At 43.0% G+C, this 19448-nt stretch overlaps 5 non-coding genes across 5 annotated transcripts; all 5 read left to right on the top strand.

Moving 5' to 3' along the window:
- Window positions 1-109: 109 nt before the first annotated feature.
- TRNAV-AAC (transfer RNA valine (anticodon AAC)) lies at window positions 110-182 on the top strand. The gene has a single exon. It is a non-coding gene; the product is annotated as a tRNA-Val (tRNA).
- Window positions 183-1553: 1371 nt separating this feature from the next.
- On the top strand, window positions 1554-1626 carry TRNAV-AAC (transfer RNA valine (anticodon AAC)). Its single transcript has one exon. It is a non-coding gene; the product is annotated as a tRNA-Val (tRNA).
- A 12658-nt stretch (window positions 1627-14284) lies between these two features.
- TRNAV-AAC (transfer RNA valine (anticodon AAC)) lies at window positions 14285-14357 on the top strand. Its single transcript has one exon. It is a non-coding gene; the product is annotated as a tRNA-Val (tRNA).
- Window positions 14358-14685: 328 nt separating this feature from the next.
- On the top strand, window positions 14686-14758 carry TRNAV-AAC (transfer RNA valine (anticodon AAC)). Its single transcript has one exon. It is a non-coding gene; the product is annotated as a tRNA-Val (tRNA).
- Window positions 14759-15626: 868 nt separating this feature from the next.
- TRNAV-CAC (transfer RNA valine (anticodon CAC)) lies at window positions 15627-15699 on the top strand. The gene has a single exon. It is a non-coding gene; the product is annotated as a tRNA-Val (tRNA).
- Window positions 15700-19448: the final 3749 nt, after the last annotated feature.

Below are 19448 nucleotides of genomic sequence, written 5' to 3'. Positions count from 1 at the left end.
CAAAATTATTAGAAAATAGGAAAAAAAGTTTAGAAAAAATTATATTTCTAAGAAAAGCATGTGTCATTTGTACTTCCAGACTAGATAGTGATGGGATCCACGAGAGTCAGTTTCTGTAGTGTAGTGGTTATCACGTTCGCCTAACATGCGAAAAGTCCCCAGTTCGAAACTGGGCAGAAACAATCTTTTAGCTTTAGAATTTTAAAACAATGAATTTTTGGGTAAAATGCTCAATAAACATACAATCAGATAAAAAGTTTATTTTAGCATGCCATACTGAATGCCAAAGATCATTTTTTATTGGATGATGGTCGCAAATTTTTCATGTAGTATCTGTAGTGTAGTGAGTTCATGTTTGCCTCACACGTGAAAGGTCCCCAGTTCAAAATTGGCAGAAACATATTTTGTTACCTAAACACTTTGAATTCAATAATTTATATTTTGATAACTATATACTGTTGCATTGCTTAATGAAAAAGCAAGCAAAAAATCATATTGCAGAATATCAAAAGTCAATTTCCCTTCTACCATGCATATTGGATGGTGTTGCATTCATAAAGTACCTGTAGTGTAGTATTATTCACATTTAGCCAATATGCATAAGGTTCCCCTTCAAAATTGGTCAGAAATACATTAAAAATAGATTTTTTTATTAAATACAATGATCAGAACTATTAATAAGTGAATGTGTCCTCTTGAAATGCAAAGTGGAAAAAATAGCATAGAAATTATTAGAAAATAGAAAAATAAGTTTAGAAATTTTTTTTCTAAGAAAACGGTTTGCCAATGGTACTTCCCGACTCCATAGTGATGAGATCTTCAAAAGTCAGTTTCTGTATTGTAGTGGTTATCACATTCGCCTGAAACACAAAAGGTCCCCAGTTCGAAACTGGGCAGAAATATGCTGTTATCTTTAGAATTTTAAAACAAGGGATTTTTGGTTGAAATGCCAAATAAAAATGCAATCATATAAAAATTTAATTTCAGAATGCCATAATGTATGTCAAAGATCATTTTTTATTGGATGGCGGGAGATGCTGTTTCCATGTAGTTTCTGTAGTGTAGTGGTTGTCACGTTTGCCTCACACGCGAAAGGTCCCCAGTTCGAAACTGTGCAGAAACATATTTTGTTACCTAAACACTTTGAATTCAATAATTTATATTTTGATAACTATCTACTGTTGCATTGCTCAATGAAAAAGCAAGCAATAATCATATTGCAGAATATCAAAAGTCAATTTCCCTTCTACCATGCATATTGGATGGTGTTGCATTCATGAAGTACCTGTAGTGTAGAGTTATTCACATTTACCCAATATGCATAAGGTCCCCCTTCAAAATTGGTCAGAAATACATAAAAAAAAGATTTTTTTAGAAAATACAATGATCAGAATTGATAATAAGTGAATGTGTCCTCTTGAAAAGCAAAGTGGAGAAATAGCGTCAAAATTATTAGAAAATAGGAAAAAAAGTTTAGAAAAAATTATATTTCTAAGAAAAGCATGTGTCATTTGTACTTCCAGACTAGATAGTGATGGGATCCACAAGAGTCAGTTTCTGTAGTGTAGTGGTTATCACGTTCGCCTAACATGCGAAAGGTCCCCAGTTCGAAACTGGGCAGAAACAATCTTTTAGCTTTAGAATTTTAAAACAATGAATTTTTGGTTAAAATGCTCAATAAAAATACAATCAGATAAAAAGTTTATTTTAGCATGCCATACTGAATGCCAAAGATCATTTTTTATTGGATGATGGTCGCAAATTTTTCATGTAGTATCTGTAGTGTAGTGATTTCATGTTTGCCTCACACGTGAAAGGTCCCCAGTTCGAAATTGGCAGAAACATATTTTGTTACCTAAACACTTTGAATTCAATAATTTATATTTTGATAACTATATACTGTTGCATTGCTTAATGAAAAAGCAAGCAAAAATCATATTGCAGAATATCAAAAGTCAATTTCCCTTCTACCATGCATATTGGATGGTGTTGCATTCATAAAGTACCTGTAGTGTAGTATTATTCACATTTAGCCAATATGCATAAGGTTCCCCTTCAAAATTGGTCAGAAATACATTAAAAATAGATTTTTTTATTAAATACAATGATCAGAACTATTAATAAGTGAATGTGTCCTCTTGAAATGCAAAGTGGAAAAAATAGCGTAGAAATTATTAGAAAATAGAAAAATAAGCTTAGAAAAAAAAATTCTAAGAAAACTGTTTGCCAATTGTACTTCCCGACTCAAAAGTGATGGGATCCTCAAAAGTCAGTTTCTGTATTGTAGTGGTAATCACATTCGCCTAAAACACAAAAGGTCCCCAGTTCGAAACTGGGCAGAAATAAGCTGTTATCTTTAGAATTTTAAAACAAGGGATTTTTGGTTGAAATGCCAAATAAAAATGCAATCATATAAAAAGTTTATTTCAGAATGCCATAATGTATGTCAAAGATCATTTTTTATTGGATGGCGGGAGATGCTGTTTCCATGTAGTTTCTGTAGTGTAGTGGTTATAACGTTCGCCTCACACGCGAAAGGTCCCAGTTCAAAACTTGGCAGAAATATTTTTGTTACCTAAACACTTTGAATTCAATAATTTATAATAAGATTTTACTCACCGGTAAATCTATTTCTCGCAGTCCGTAGTGGATGCTGGGAACTCCGTAAGGACCATGGGGAATAGCGGCTCCGCAGGAGACTGGGCACAACTAAAAGAAAGCTTTTAGACTACCTGGTGTGCACTGGCTCCTCCCACTATGACCCTCCTCCAAGCCTCAGTTAGGATACTGTGCCCGGAAGAGCTGACACAATAAGGAAGGATTTTGAATCCCGGGTAAGACTCATACCAGCCACACCAATCACACCGTATAACTTGTGATACTATACCCAGTTAACAGTATGAAATATAACTGAGCCTCTCAACAGATGGCTCAACAATAACCCTTAGTTAGGCAACAACTACATACAAGTATTGCAGACAATCTGCACTTGGGATGGGCGCCCAGCATCCACTACGGACTACGAGAAATAGATTTACCGGTGAGTAAAATCTTATTTTCTCTGACGTCCTAGTGGATGCTGGGAACTCCGTAAGGACCATGGGGATTATACCAAAGCTCCCAAACGTGCGGGAGAGTGCGGATGACTCTGCAGCACCGAATGAGAGAACTCAAGGTCCTCCTCAGCCAGGGTATCAAATTTGTAGAATTTTGCAAACGTGTTTGCCCCTGACCAAGTTGCAGCTCGGCAAAGTTATAAAGCCGAGACCCCTCGGTCAGCCGCCCAAGATGAGCCCACTTTCCTCGTGGAATGGGCTTTTACTGATTTAGGATGCGGCAATCCAGCCGCAGAATGCTCCAGCTGAATTGTGCTACAAATTCAGCGAGCAATAGTCTGCTTAGAAGCAGGAGCACCTATTTTGTTGGGTGCCTACAGGATAAAAAGCGAGTCAGTTTTCCTGACTCCAGCCGTCCTGGAAATATAAATTTTTAAGGCCCTGACTACGTCCAGTAACGTGGAATCTTCCAAGTCCCTAGTAGCCGCAGGCACTACAATAGGTTGGTTTAAGTGAAAAGCTGATACCACCTTAGGGAGAAACTGGGGACGAGTCCTCAATTCTGCCCTATCCATATGGACAATCAGATAAGGGCTTTTACATGACAAAGCCGCCAATTCTGACACACGCCTGGCCGAAGCCAAGGCCAATAACATGACCACTTTCCACTGAGATATTTCAAATCCACAGTTTTAAGTGGCTCAAACCAATGTGATTTTAGGAAACTCAACACCACGTTGAGATCCCAAGGTGCCACAGGAAGCACAAAAGGGGGCTGAATATGTAGCACTCCCTTTACAAATGTCTGAACTCCAGGCAGTGAAGCCAGTTCTTTCTGGAAGAAAATCGACAGAGCCGAAATCTGGACCTTAATGGAACCCAAGTTTAGGCCCACAGTCACTCCTGACTGTAGGAAGTGCAGAAAACGACCCAGCTGAAATTCCTCTGTTGGGGCCTTCCTGGCCTCACACCACGCAACATATTTTCGCCAAATACGGTGATAATGGTTTGCGGTTACTTCTTTCCTGGCTTTTATCAGCGTAGGAATGACTTCCTCCGGAATGCCTTTTTCCTTTAGGATCCGGAATTCAACCACCATGCCGTCAAACGCAGCCGCGGTTTTAGGCGGGATGCCATCATGTCCACCTGTGGCCTTTCCCAATGGTTTACCAACAGTTGGAAGACTTCTGGATGAAGTCCCCACTCTCCCGGGTGTAGGTCGTGTCTGCTGAGGAAGTCTGCTTCCCAGTTGTCCACTCCCGAAATGAACACTGCTGACAGTGCTAAGTCGTGATTCTCCGCCCATCAGAGAATCCTTGTGGCTTCTGCCATCGCCATTCTGCTTCTTGTGCCGCCCTGTCTGTTTACAAGGGCGACTGCCGTGATGTTGTCTGATTGGATCAGTACCGGCTGGTTTTGAAGCAGAGGCCTTGCCAGACTTAGGGCATTGTAAATGGCCCTCAGTTCCAGAATATTTATGTGTAGGGACGACTCCTGACTTGACCAAAGTCCTTGGAAATTTCTTCCCTGTGTGACTGCCCCCCAGCCTCGAAGGCTGGCATCCGTGGTTACCAGGACCCAGTCCTGTATGCCGAATCTGCGGCCCTCTTGAAGATGAGCACTCTGCAGCCACCACAGTAGAGATACCCTGGTCCTTGGAGACAGGGTTATCAGCCGATGCATCTGAAGATGCGATCCCACCACTTGTCCAAGAGGTCCCACTGAAAGGTTCTTGCATGGAACCTGCCGAATGGAATTTTGCTTCGTAAGAAGCTACCATTTTTCCCAGGACTCGTGTGCAGTGATGCACCGATACCTGTTTTGGTTTCAGGAGGTCTCTGACTAGAGATGACAGCTCCTGTTAGGGTCTCCTGCCCTGTGCTGCCACGTCGTCATGGCAACCGGGAGACAAGTGCTAGCGGAGTAACCTGAGCGCAGCTGATACTCCGGTTCGGGTCTTTTGCTGTGCAGTGGTTACAGGCTCTGTGCACGGCAGGGGATCCGGTGCTGGTTTTTGTGCTCACAGTCTTTGAGGTCTGAGTGAGGCGTGGACAGCACCTGCTTTATAAGGCCTCTTCTCAGGTTAAGCAGATGCTGCTGAATCTTTGTTGGTTAGTCAGTTCCTGAAAGTTAGCCAGTACTGTGTAGCTTTGTATTTGTTGTTGCTTACTGCAAATAGGCCTGGGGATTTGGTACTACACTCTGCCAATCCAGACCTAGCAGTAAGACTGGAGTCAGTCGTTTAACCTGCTGGGGTTCTTTTGCTACTCTGTGAACTTAGCAGGTTTGCGGCTGTATTCTCAGACTGCCTGCCTAAATCCTGTCTCACTGTGCAAGGTGTTCAGGTATTCAGTTTAGTGGCAGTAAGCTGAACCTGTGCACTGCAAGTGAGGATTAGGATTGTGGAGACTCTCCTTGTGTCTATCATTCCATCTCTGACCAAGGAGTTTACTGCCACACCCGTTGGTAACCCTTTAGGGTTTTGCTGTTGCCCTTAGCAACAGCATTTCGGGTTCTCTACGTATTAAAACACAACATCTTGCTTTTTTCATCTGAGCATTCCTAATAATAGGGAGACACCCAGTTTCTTAGCCTCTGGGCTTCTCTATTCACTTTGTGTTTATTTTGTTACCCTATCACCTTCTGTGTACGTAATGTCATATTCCCCAGTCTGTCTGTGAGTTCATTTGTTTTGCATCCCTAACAGTTCAGACACCAGTACATTCCTGCAGGCACTGGTGTGCATAACATATTCAGCAGCCTAATACTCCTGTTGAAATTTTGTGGGAATATGGAGCATACCCCTCAAAATACGTTGCAACAGGTGGTCGATCAGGTGCAGGTCCTGACTCGACAATTTAATGATTTGTCCATTAAAATGCACACCTCCCAGGCCGCTGGCGGAACTCCAGCAGCAGCAGCACCTTCAGGGGTTAAGGAGCCGAAAGTAAATCTCCCGGATCGTTATTCTGGAGATCGCTCGCAGTTCTTTTGTTTCAAGGAGAGCTGCAAGCTGTACTTCCGGCTTAGGCCTCAGTCTTCAGGGTCGGAGATTCAGCGGGTGGGCATAGTGATTTCCTTGCTACAAGGAGACCCACAGGTCTGAGCATATGGGTTGCAGCCTGACAGTCCGTCGCTTAAAAGTGTTGATGCTTTTTTTACGGCACTGGGCATGTTGTATGATGACCCTGACAAGACGGCCTCAGCCGAGGCTCAGATTTCGATCCTTAAGCAAGGGCGAAGGCCAGTTGAGGTTTACTGTACGGAGTTTCGGAGGTTGGCCCATGATACCCAGTGGAATGACCCAGCCCTGAGACACCAGTACTGAAGAGGTCTTTCTAACCAGATAAAAGACCAACTGGTACAATATCCCTTGCCTGATAGCTTGGATTAGCTCATGCAGTTATCCATCCGGGTGGATAGACGGCTGAGAGAGCGTAGGCTTGAAAGGGAGACCAAGGTTTCCTTCTTTCCCAAGGGAACCTCAGACTCTGAGGAATTTTCCGAGGAGCCTATGCAGATTGGGGCTACCCGCCTCTCCTCGCGTGAGAAGACGCGGAGGAGACAGCAGGGGTTGTGTTTGTACTGTGGGAATAAAGGTCATGTGGTAGTATCATGCCCAGAAAAGCCGGAAAACTTCAGGGCCTGGGGGTGATGGGAAATATCCTGTCAGGCCAGAAGTCAGAATTTCCCAAGAAGACTTTTATCATTCCGGTGACCTTGAAGATCCTCGGTCAAACTGTCAAGACTGAGGCCTTTGTGGACAGTGGGGCCGACGGGGTTTTTATGGACCGCCAATTCGCCCTGAAACACTCTGTTCCCTTAGTACCCTTGGCATCGGAAATTGAGATTTGTGGGTTAAACGGGGAACCATTATCCCAAGGTAAAATTACCTCTTGCACTAGCCAGATTTCTTTGTTTATTGGAGCCACACACTCTGAAAAATTGTCCTTTTATGTGACTGTCTGTACTTTTGCCCCATTGGTGTTGGGGTTACCCTGGTTAAGGGCCCACAATCCTCAATTTGACTGGGTCTCTGGGGAGATTCTTACTTGGGGTGCTGATTGTTTCAGGAGTTGCTTGAGCCTTCCAGTCAGGCTCTCGCAGCTAAGTTTGCCAGGATTGCCAGGGTGTTATGCAGATTTTGCGGACGTGTTCTCCAAAAAAGTTGCAGAGGTACTACCTCCCCATCGGCCCTATGACTGTGCCATTGATTTGTTGCCAAATGCTAAGCTTCCCAAGAGCAGGTTGTACTCCTTGTCACGTCCTGAGACTCAGGCTATGGCAGAGTACATTCAGGAGAACTTGGCTAAGGGATTTATCAGACCTTCACAGTCTCCAGTTGGGTCGGGGTTCTTCTTCGTGGGTAAAAAGGACGGTTCGTTGCGACCCTGCATCGACTTCAGGGAATTGAACCGTATCACGATTAAAAACTCATACCCACTGCCTCTCATTTCGGTCTTGTTTGACCAGCTTCGTACTGCCACCATTTTTTCTAAGATTGACCTACGCGGTGCGTACAATCTAATCCGAATAAGAGAGGGGGATGAATGGAAGACTGCCTTTAATACCCACTCAGGGCATTATGAATATCTGGTGATGCCTTTTGGGCTCTGTAATGCCCCGGCAGTCTTCCAGGACTTCATGAACGATGTACTCAGGGAATATTTGGATAGATTCTTAGTTGTATACTTAGATGACATCCTAATCTTCTCCCATTCCCTGGAGGAACATCGGAAGCATGTACGCTTAGTCCTCCAGAAACTCAGAGACCACCGGCTTGGGGCAAAGCTGGAGAAGTGCGAATTTTAAGTTCAGCAAATCGCATTTCTAGGATATATTATCTCCCCAGAAGGTTTCCAAATGGAGGGTTCCAAGGGACAGGCAGTCCTGGATTGGGTGCAGCCCACTAGTTTGAAGGCGCTTCAGCGTTTCCTGGGCTTTGCGAATTTTTATAGATGATTTATCGCTGGATTTTCGTCTATAGTGGCGCCCTTGGTGGCACTCACTAAGAAAGGGGCGGATGTTGCTCACTGGTCTTGTGAGGCTAAAGCGGCTTTTGCCCGTCTCAAAAGGGCATTTGTCTCGGCCAAGGTGCTGTGACACCCAGATCCAGAGCGTCCTTTTGTTGTGAAGGTGGATGCCTCTGAGATGGGTATTGGGGCAGTGCTCTCTCAGATGGGAGTGTCTGATAATCGCCTTCATCCCTGTGCTTACTTTTCCCGTAAATTTTCGCCTGCCGAGATGAATTATGACGTGGGTAACCGGGAATTGTTGGCTATTAAGGATGCACTCGAGGAGTGGAGACACTGGCTTGAGGGGGCTAAGTTTGTGGTCTCAATTCTCACCGACCATAAGAATCTGGCATATTTAGAGTCAGAGAAGCGTCTCAATGCCAGGCAGGCACGATGGGCTTTGTTTTTTGCTCGCTTTAATTTTTTGATAACATATCGCCCTGGGTCAAAAAACATCAAGGCTGATGCGCTCTCGCGGAGTTTTGCTCCAATCCAGGAGACCACCGAGGAGCCGTTGCCCATTGTGTCCCCAGCATGTATTAAAGTGGGCATTACCCAGGACCTCTTGTCATTAGTCCTTAGAGCACAGGAGCAGGCTCCTCCAGACCTTCCGGTAGGTCTTTTGTTTGTGCCTCCTAGGTTAAGACAGCGAGTGTTCCTGGAATTCCATGCCAAGAAGTCGGCAGGTCACCCGGGTATTGCCAGAACTCGGGAGTTGCTATCTAGGGCAGTGTGGTGGCCCTCGGTGGCTAAGGATGTGGATCAGTGGGTTCGGGCATGTGACATCTGTGCCCGAAATAAGACTCCTAGAGGGGTTCCTGTTGGCCCATTACATCCACTCTCTATCACATCTAAGCCATGGACCCACATTTCAATGGATTTTGTGGTGGACCTGCCCAAATCCTCGGGGATGACAGCCATCTGGGTTGTCGTTGACAGGTTTTCGAAGATGGCGCACTTCGTTCCACTGGTTGGGCTGCCATCGGCCAGATGCCTGTCTGAATTATTTATACTGCATGTTGTGCGTCTCCACGGGTTGCCACTTGATGTGGTCTCTGACCGCGGATCCCAGTTTGTGGCCAAATTCTGGAGGGCATTTTGTTCCGATCTCCAGATTTCTGTCAGCTTGTCGTCAGGCTACCATCCGCAGTCTAATGGGCAGACTGAAAGGGTGAACCAGTCCTTGGAGCAGTTCCTCAGGTGTTATGTCTCCAAGTGTCAGACTGACTGGGTTGCTCATCTGTCCATGGCGGAGTTTGCCTATAACAACGCGGCTCACTCTGCTACAGGGATCTCTCCCTTCCTTTGTGTGTATGGGCATCATCCTAAGGCCAATTCTTTTGACCCCCTGGACTCCACACCTGGTGGTTCCTCTGTGGTTTCTGTCCTTAGAGGTATTTGGAGGAAAGTGAAGAAAGCCCTTGTGTCTGTGTCATTAGTGACCAAAAGGGTTTTTGATAAGCGGAAAAGACCCTGCAGCTTCAAATTAGGAGACTTCGTCTGGTTGTCTACCAAGAATTTGAAGTTGAGACAGCCATCTCATAAGTTAGGCCCCCGGTTCATCGACCCTTATAAGATCACCAGGGTAATCAATCCGGTGGCATTTCAGTTAGACCTGCCCCGTTCTTTGGGTATCAATAAAACATTTCATTGTTCCCTTTTAAAACGGGCGATTAGTAATCCTTCTTCCAGTGGAAGACCTTCTCCTCTTCTGATACGTGGCCAGAAGGAGTTTGTTGTTGAAAGGATTCTTGACTCCAAGATGGTTCGGGGTCGGCTGTCATTTTTGGTGCACTGGAAGGGGTATGGCCCGGAGGAGCGGTCGTGGGTGCGCAGTTGTGATCTTCATGCCCCCAGACTGATACGCTCTTTCTTCTCGCAGTTCCCCGATAAACCCGGTGGTAGGGGTTCTTTGACCCCTCGTCAGAGGGGGGGTACTGTTAGGGTCTCCTGCCCTGTGCTGCCACGTCGTCATGGCAACCGGGAGACAAGTGCTAGCGGAGTAACCTGAGTGCAGCTGATACTCCGGTTCGGGTCTTTTGCTGTGCAGTGGTTACAGGCTCTGTGCACGGCAGGGGATCCGGTGCTGGTTTTTGTGCTCACAGTCTGTGAGGTCTGAGTGGGGTGTGGACAGCACCTGCTTTATAAGGCCTCTTCTCAGGTTAAGCAGATGCTGCTGAATCTTTGTTGGTTAGTCAGTTCCTGAAAGTTAGCCAGTACTGTGTAGCTTTGCATTTGTTGTTGCTTACTGCAAATAGGCCTGGGGATTTGGTACTACACTCTGCCAATCCAGACCTAGCAGTAAGACTGGAGTCAGTCGTTTAACCTGCTGGGGTTCTTTTGCTACTCTGTGAACTTAGCAGGTTTGCGGCTGTATTCTCAGACTGCCTGCCTAAATCCTGTCTCACTGTGCAAGGTGTTCAGGTATTCAGTTTAGTGGCAGTAAGCTGAACCTGTGCACTGCAAGTGAGGATTAGGATTGTGGAGACTCTCCTTGTGTCTATCATTCCATCTCTGACCAAGGAGTTTACTGCCACACCCGTTGGTAACCCTTTAGGGTTTTGCTGTTGCCCTTAGCAACAGCATTTCGGGTTCTCTGCGTATTAAAACACAACATCTTGCTTTTTTCATCTGAGCATTCCTAATAATAGGGAGACACCCAGTTTCTTAGCCTCTGGGCTTCTCTATTCACTTTGTGTTTATTTTGTTACCCTATCACCTTCTGTGTACGTAATGTCATATTCCCCAGTCTGTCTGTGAGTTCATTTGTTTTGCATCCCTAACAGTTCAGACACCAGTACATTCCTGCGGGAGAAACACTTTTTTCTGTTCTGTGTCCAGAACCATCCCCAGGAACAGTAGGCGTGTGGTAGGAACCAGCTGTGACTTTGGAATGTATAGAATCCATCCGTGCTGTTGTAGCACTTCCAGAGATAGTGCTACTCCGACCAACAACTGCTCCTTGGACCTTGCCTTTATAAGGAGATCGTCCAAGTACGGGATAATTAAAACTCCCTTTTTTCGAAGGAGTATCATCATTTTTGCCATTACCTTGGTAAAGACCCTCGGTGCCGTGGACAGTCCAAACGGCAGTGTTTGGAATTGGTAATGGCAATCCTGTACCCCAAATCTGAGGTACTCCTGGTGAGGATGGTAAATGGGGACATGTAGGTAAGCATCCTTGATGTCCAGGGATACCATGTAATCCCCCTCCTCCAGGCTTGCAATAACCGCCCTGAGCGATTCCATCTTGAACTTGAATTTTTTTTTTTATGTATGTGTTCAAGGATTTCAAATTTAAAATGGGTCTCACCGAACCGTCCGGTTTCGGTACCACTAACAGTGTGGAATAGTAACCCCGTCCTTGTTGAAGTAGGGGCACCTTGACTATCACCTGCTGGGAATACAGCTTGTGAATTGCCTCTAGCACAGCCTCCCTGCCTGAGGGAGTTGTCGGCAAGGCAGATTTGAGGAAACGGCGGGGGGGAGACGCCTCTAATTCCAGCTTGTACCCCTGAGATACTACTTGAAGGATCCAGGGATCCACCTGTGAGCGATCCCACTGATCGCTGAAATTTTTGAGGCGGCCCCCCACCGTACCTGGCTACTCCTGTGGAGCCCCCGCGTCATGCGGTGGACTCAGAGGAAGCGGGGGAAGAATTTTGATTCTGGGAACTGGCTGACTGGTGCAGCTTTTTCCCTCTTCCCTCGTCTCTGTGCAGAAAGGAAGCGCCTTTGACCCGCTTGCTTTTCTGAAGCCGAAAGGACTGTACCTGATAATACAGTGCTTTCTTAGGCTGTGAGGAAACCTGAGGTAAAAATTTTTCTTCCCAGCTGTTGCTGTGGATACGAGGTCCCAGAGACCATCCCCAAACAATTCCTCACCCTTATAAGGCTCTTTGTGCCTTTTAAAGTCAGCATCACCTGTCCAGTGTTGGGTCTCTAATACCATCCTGACAGAATGGACATTGCATTAATTCTGGATGCCAGCCGGCAAAATATCCCTCTGTGCATCCCTCATATATAAGACGACGTCTTATGTTCGCAAAATAGTATCCCTGTTTGACAGGTTACAGACCACGCTGCAGCAGCACTATCTGCAGGTCTCAGTCTAGTACCTGAGTGTGTAAATACAGACTTCAGGATAGCCTCCTGCTTTTTATCAGCAGGTACCTTCAAAGTGGCCGTATCCTAAGACGGCAGTGCCACCTTTTTTGACAAACGTGTGAGCGCCTTATCCACCCTAGGGGATATCTCCCAGCGTAACTTATCCTCTGGCGGGAAAGGGTACGCCATCAGTAACTTTTTAGAAATTACCAGTTTCTTATCGGGGGAACCCACGCTTTTTCACACTTCATTCACTCATTTGATGGGGGAACAAAACACTGCCTGCTTTTTCTCCCCAAACATAAAACCCTTTTTTAGTGGTACTTGGGTTAATGTCAGAAATGTGTAACACATTTTTTATTGCCGGGATCATGTAACGGATGTTCCTAGTGGATTGTGTATATGTCTCAACCTCGTCGACACTGGAGTCAGACTCCGTGTCGACATCTGTGTCTGCCATCTGAGGGAGCGGGCGTTTTTGAGCCCCTGATGGCCTTTGAGATGCCTGGGCAGGCGCGGGCTGAGAAGCCGGCTGTCCCATAGCTGTTACGTCATCCAGCCTTTTATGTAAGGAGTTGACACTGTCGGTTTATACCTTCCACCTATCCATCCACTCTGGTGTCGGCCCCACAGGGGGCGACATCACATTTATCGGCATCTGCTCTGCCATCACATAAGCCTCCTCATCAAACGTGTCGACACAGCCGTACCGACACACCGCACACACACAGGGAATGCTCTGACTGAGGACAGGACCCCACACAGACCTTTGGGGAGACAGAGAGAGAGTATGCTAGCACACACCAGAGCGCTATATAATTTAGGGATTAACACTATATTGAGTGAATTTTTCCCAATAGCTGCTTGTATATACAATATTGCGCCTAAATTTAGTGCCCCCCCCTCTCTTTTTAACCCTTTGAGCCTGCAAACTACAGGGGAGAGCCTGGGGAGCTGTCTTCCAGCTATACTGTGAAGAGAAAATGGCGCCAGTGTGCTGAGAGAGATAGCCCCGCCCCTTTTTCGCGGACTTTTCTCCCGCTTTTTTATGGATTCTGGCAGGGGTATTTATCACATATATAACCTCTGGGGCTATATATTGTGATATATTTGCCAGCCAAGGTGTTTTTATTGCTGCTCAGGGCGCCCCCCCCAGCGCCCTGCACCCTCAGTGACCAGAGTGTGAAGTGTGCATGAGGAGCAATGGCGCACAGCTGCAGTGCTGTGCGCTACCTTGGTGAAGACTGATGTCTTCTGCCGCCGATTTTCCGGACCTCTTCTTGCTTCTGGCTCTGTAAGGGGGACGGCGGCGCGGCTCCGGGAACGAACACCAAGGCCAGTTCCATGCGGTCGATCCCTCTGGAGCTAATGGTGTCCAGTAGCCTAAGAAGCCCAAGCTAGCTGCAAGCAGGTAGGTTCTCTTCTTCTCCCCTTAGTCCCTCGATGCAGTGAGCCTGTTGCCAGCAGGTCTCACTGTAAAATAAAAAACCTAAAATAAACTTTCTTTCTAGGAGCTCAGGAGAGCCCCTAGTGTGCATCCAGCTCGGCCGTGCACAGAAATCTAACTGAGGCTTGGAGGAGGGTCATAGTGGGAGGAGCCAGTGCACACCAGGTAGTCTAAAAGCTTTCTTTTAGTTGTGCCCAGTCTCCTGCGGAGCCGCTATTCCCCATGGTCCTTACGGAGTTCCCAGCATCCACTAGGACGTCAGAGAAATTTTGATAACTATCTACTGTTGCATTGCTCAATGAAAAATCAAGCAAAAAATCATATTGCAGAATATCAAAAGTCAATTTCCCTACTACCATGCATATTGGATGGTGTTGCATTCATGAGGTACCTGTAGTGTAGAGTTATTCACATTTAGCCAATATGCATAAGGTCCTCCTTCAAAATTGGTCAGAAATACATTTAAAAAAGATTTTTTTAGTAAATACAATGATCAGAATTGTTAATAAGTGAATGTGATCTCTTGAAATGCAAAGTGGAAAAATAGTGTCAAAATTATTAGAAAATAGGAAAAAAAGTTTAGAAAAAATTATATTTCTAAGAAAACCATGTGTCATTTGTACTTCCAGACTAGATAGTGATGAGATCCCCAAGAGTCAGTTTCTGTAGTGTAGTGGTTATCACGTTCGCCTAACGTGCGAAAGGTCCCTAGTTTGAAACTGAGCAGAAACAATCTTTTAGCTTTAGAATTTTAAAACAATGGATTTTTGGGTAAAATGCTCACATTTACCCAATATGCACATTTATTCACATTTACCCAATATGCATAAGGTCCCCCTTCAAAATTGGTCAAAAATACATTAAAAAAAGTTTTTTTTATTAAATACAATGATCAGAATTGATAATAAGTGAATGTGTCCTCTTGAAATGCAAAGTGGAAAAATAGCATCAAAATTATTAGAAAATAGGAAAAAAAAGTTTAGAAAAAAATTATATTTCTAAGAAAACCATGTGTCATTTGTACTTCCAGACTAGATAGTGATGGGACCCACATGAGTCAGTTTCTGTAGTGTAGTGGTTATCATGTTTGCCTAACACGCGAAAGGTCCCAAGTTCGAAACCGGGCAGAAACAATATTTTAGCTTTAGAATTTTAAAACAATGAATTTTTGGGTAAAATGCTCAATAAAAATACAATCAGATAAAAAATGTATTTTAGCATGCCATACTGAATGTCAAAGATCATTTTTTATTGGATGGTGGTCGCAAATTTCTCATGTAGTATCTGTAGTGTAGTGATTTCATGTTTGCCTCACACGCGAAGGTCCCCAGTTCGAAATTGTCAGGAACATATTTTGTTACCTAAACACTTTGAATTCAATAATTTATATTTTGATAACTATATACTGTTGCATTGCTCAATGAAAAAGCAAGCAAAAAATCATATTGCAGAATATCAAAAGTCAATTTCCCTTCTACCATGCACATTGGATGGTGTTGCATTCATGAGGTACCTGTAGTGTAGTATTATTCACATTTAGCCAATATGCATAAGGTTCCCCTTCAAAATTGGTCAGAAATACATTAAAAATAGATTTTTTTTATTAAATACAATGATCAGAACTATTAATAAGTGAATGTGTCCTCTTGAAATGCAAAGTGGAAAAAATAGCATAGAAATTATTAGAAAATAGAAAAATAAGTTTAGAATTTTTTTTTCTAAGAAAACGGTTTGCCAATGGTACTTCCCGACTCGATAGTGATGAGCTCTTCAAAAGTCAGTTTCTGTATTGTAGTGGTTATCACATTCGCCTAAAACACAAAAGGTCCCCAGTTCGAAACTGGGCAGAAATATGCTGTTATCTTTAGAATTTTAAAACAAGGGATTTTTGCTTGAAATGCCAAATAAAAATGCAATCATATAAAAAGTTTATTTCAGAATGCCATAATGTATGTCAAAGATCATTTTTTATTGGATGGCGGGAGATGCTGTTTCCATGTAGTTCTTGTAGTGTAGTGGTTATCACGTTCGCCTCACACGCGAAAGGTCCCCAGTTTGAAACTGGGCAGAAACAATCTTTTAGCTTTAGAATTTTTAAACAATGGAGTTTTGGGTAAAATGCTCAATAAAAATACAATCAGATAAAAAGTTTATTTTAGCATGCCATACTGAATGTCAAAGATCATTTTTTATTGGATGGTGGTCGCAACTTTTTCATGTAGTATCTGTAGTGTAGTGATTTCATGTTTGCCTCACACGTGAAAGGTCCTCAGTTTGAAACTGGGCAGAAACATATTTTGTTACCTAAACACTTTGAACTCAATCATTTATATTTTGATAACTATCTACTGTTGCATTGCTCAATGAAAAAGCAAGCAAAAAATCATATTGCAGAATATCAAGTCAATTTCCCTTCTACCATGCATATTGGATGGTGTTGCATTCATGAAGTACCTGTAGTGTAGAGTTATTCACATTTACCCAATATTCATAAGGTCCCCCTTCAAAATTGGTCAGAAATACATTAAAAAAAGATTTTTTTAGTAAATACAATGATCAGAATTGATAATAAGTGAATATGTCCTCTTGAAATGCAAAGTGGAAAAATAGCGTCAAAATTATTAGAAAATAGGAAAAAAAGTTTAGAAAAAATTATATTTCTAAGAAAACCATGTAATTTGTACTTCCAGACTAGATAGTGATGGGATCCACGAGAGTCAGTTTCTGTAGTGTTGTGGTTATCACGTTCGCCTAACACGCGAAAGGTCCCAAATTCGAAACTGGGCAGAAACAATCTTTTAGCTTTAGAATTTTAAAACAATGAATTTTTGGGTAAAATGCTCAATAAAAATACAATCAGATAAAAAGTTTATTTTAGCATGCCATACTGAATGTCAAAGATCATTTTTTATTGGATGGTGGTCGCAAATTTTTCATGTAGTATGTGTAGTGTAGTGATTTCATGTTTGCCTCACACGCGAAAGGTCCCCAGTTCGAAATTGGCAGGAACATATTTTGTTACCTAAACACTTTGAATTCAATAATTTATATTTTGATAACTATATACTGTTGCATTGCTCAATGAAAAAGCAAGCAAAAAATCATCTTGCAGAATATCAAAAGTCAATTTCCCTTCTACCATGCATATTGGATGGTGTCGCATTCATGAGGTACCTGTAGTGTAGTATTATTCACATTTAGCCAATATGCATAAGGTTCCCCTTCAAAATTGGTCAGAAATACATTAAAAATAGATTTTTTTATTAAATAAAATGATCAGAACTATTAATAAGTGAATGTGTCCTCTTGAAATGCAAAGTGGAAAAAATAGCATAGAAATTATTAGAAAATAGAAAAATAAGTTTAGAAAAAAAAATTCTAAGAAAACGGTTTGCCAATGGTACTTCCCGACTCGATAGTGATGAGATCTTCAAAAGTCAGTTTCTGTATTGTAGTGGTTATCACATTCGCCTAAAACACAAAAGGTCCCCAGTTGGAAACTGGGCAGAAATATGCTGTTATCTTTAGAATTTTAAAACAAGGGATTTTTGGTTGAAATGCCAAATAAAAATGCAATCATATAAAAAGTTTATTTCAGAATGCTATAATCTATGTCAAAGATCATTTTTTATTGGATGGCGGGAGATGCTGTTTCCATGTAGTTCTTGTAGTGTAGTGGTTATCACGTTCGCCTAACACGCGAAATGTCCCAAGTTTGAAACTGGGCAGAAACAATCTTTTAGCTTTAGAATTTTAAAACAATGAATTTTTGGGTAAAATGCTCAATAAAAATACAATCAGATAAAAGTTTATTTTAGCATGCCATACTGAATGTCAAAGATCATTTTTTATTGGATGGTGGTCGCAAAATTTTTCATGTAGTATCTGTAGTGTAGTGATTTCATGTTTGCCTCACACGTGAAAGGTCCCCAGTTCGAAATTGGCAGAAACATATTTTGTTACCTAAACACTTTGAATTCAATAATTTATATTTTGATAACTATATACTGTTGCATTGCTCAATGAAAAAGCAAGCAAAAAATCATATTGCAGAATATCAAAAGTCAATTTCCCTTCTACCATGCATACTGTATGGTGTTGCATTCATGAGGTACCTGTAGTGTAGTAATATTCACATTTAGCCAATATGCATAAGGTTCCCCTTCAAAATTGGTCAGAAATACATTAAAATAGATTGTTTTATTAAATACAATGATCAGAACTATTAATTGACTGCATGACCAACTACAGACCGGTATCAAACCTTCCTTTCCTAGGAAAGGTTATTGAGAAAGTGGTGGCAAATCAACTGGAAACCCGCCTGACAACCCATGATATTTATGATCCATTTCAATCAGGATTCAGGAGAAGACATAGCACTGAAACAGCCCTGGTGTGTGTGTTAAATGATCTTCTGATGGCAAAAGACAGAGGTGACTGTTCAATATTAATCCTTCTGGATCTCTCGGCAGCATTTGATACCGTGGACCATGGGCTTCTGATTGAGCGACTGATACATTTCTGTGGTTTGGATGGCACAGTCCTAAGCTGGTTCAAATCATTTCTCACAGGCAGGTCACAGAGAGTATCATCTGGATTATACTCATCACCACCAGTGCCATTGCCATGTGGTGTCCCACAAGGTTCTATACTATCCCCCATGCTTTTTGCAGTATACATGCTCCCATTGGGCGAAATAATCAGGCGCCATGGCCTGGTCTACCACTGCTATGCAGATGATACACAATTGTACTTGTCCTTTGCTCCGGGCACTGATAACCCAATAGCAACCCTAAATGGCTGTCTAGCTGAACTACAGGAGTGGATGAGCGCCAGCTGGCTACGACTGAACCCGGATAAAACAGAGGTCCTTATAATACGACCGCAACATCAAAGGACAGGACTGCAGCATAGCCAACCAACTGGACTTACACTCGGGGATTCAGAATTACAGACCAGTGATCGTGTGCGGAATCTTGGCGTTGTCCTGGATGGTGGCTTGACACTTAAACATCAGATATCAGCCACAATCAAATCCTCATTCTTTCACCTGAGGAACATAGCCAGAATCAAGCACTTAATTCCCTCAGATGATCTGCCAAAAGTCATACATGCATTTGTATCATCTCGATTAGACTACTGTAATGCCCTCTACCTTGGTCTACCAGCAAAAGAATTGCAACGCTTACAGCTGGTGCAAAACACAGCTGCCAGGCTGTTAACCAACCAGCCCCGTTCTAGCCACATAACACCCATCCTCTACTCCCTTCACTGGCTGCCTGTAAGATGGCGAATCATCTTCAAGATTGGCTTACTGAGTTTCAAAGTATTACATGACCAAGGCCCAAGGTACCTGAAACAGCTTCTGACCCCATACTGCCCCACTCGATTACTGCGATCTGTAGATGAAGGACTTTAAGCTGTACCTAGAATCTACCGTAATTCATCTGGGGGTCGAGCTTTTAGTCATGCGGCTCTGACTCTATGGAACTCACTTCCCCGCACAGTGCGAGAGGCCCCAACTATAGAATACTTCAAAAGTAGACTCAAGACTTTCCTGTTTACTCAAGCATTTCCATAGTGTCCCTTTTAGTATCTTCGTGCTTCTGTATTTTATGAAAATGTACTTCATTATTTTCTGTATTATATCATGCTATATATCTGTTAAGCGCCTTGAGTCCTATTGGAGAAAGAGCGCTATATAAATAAAATTATTATTATTATTATTATAATTAATGAATGTGTCCTCTTGAAATGCAAAGTGGAAAAAATAGCATAGAAATTATTAGAAAATAGAAAAATAAGTTTAGAATTTTTTTTCTA

The sequence above is a fragment of the Pseudophryne corroboree genome, chromosome 4 (genome assembly GCF_028390025.1).
Source record: "Pseudophryne corroboree isolate aPseCor3 chromosome 4, aPseCor3.hap2, whole genome shotgun sequence".
Classification (NCBI taxonomy): domain Eukaryota; kingdom Metazoa; phylum Chordata; class Amphibia; order Anura; family Myobatrachidae; genus Pseudophryne; species Pseudophryne corroboree.
The sequence above is the reverse complement of the archived record's forward strand: the minus strand, read 5'-3'. Positions and strand labels throughout refer to the sequence as shown.